The following is a 673-nucleotide window of genomic DNA, read 5'->3' on the forward strand; positions in this document are numbered from 1 at the left end:
TCCCGGGGCAGACCTGGCCTCCCTGCCGGCGGGGCAGACCTGGCCTCCCTGTCCCGGGGCAGACCTGGCCTCCCTGCGGGCGGGGCAGACCTGGCCTCCCTGTCCCGGGGCAGACCTGGCCTCCCTGCGGGCGGGGCAGACCTGGCCTCCCGGCGGGCGGGGCAGACCTGCCCTCCCTGTCCCGGGGCAGACCTGGCCTCCCTGCGGGCGGGGCAGACCTGGCCTCCCTGTCCCGGGGCAGACCTGGCCTCCCTGCGGGCGGGGCAGACCTGGCCTCCCTGTCCCGGGGCAGACCTGGCCTCCCTGCCGGCGGGGCAGACCTGGCCTCCCTGCGGGCGGGGCAGACCTGGCCTCCCTGCCGGCGGGGTAGGCCTGGCCTCCCTGCGGGCGGGGCAGACCTGGCCTCCCTGTCGGCGGGGCAGACCTGGCCTCCCTGTCCCGGGGTAGACCTGGCCTGCCTGGCGGCGGGGCAGACCTGGCCTCCCTGTCCCGGGTTAGACCTGGCCTCCCTGGCGGCGGGGCAGACCTGGCCTCCCTGTCCCGGGGTAGACGTCGCCTCCCTGGCGGCGGGGCAGACCTGGCCTCCCTGCGGGCGGGGCAGACCTGGCCTCCCTGGCGGCAGGGCAGACCTGGCCACCCTGCGGGCGGGGCAGACCTGGCCACCCTGCGGGCG

This window comes from Chlamydotis macqueenii, assembly GCF_036417535.1.
Source record: "Chlamydotis macqueenii isolate bChlMac1 chromosome 9 unlocalized genomic scaffold, bChlMac1.mat SUPER_9_unloc_2, whole genome shotgun sequence".
NCBI classification, from domain to species: Eukaryota; Metazoa; Chordata; class Aves; order Otidiformes; family Otididae; genus Chlamydotis; species Chlamydotis macqueenii.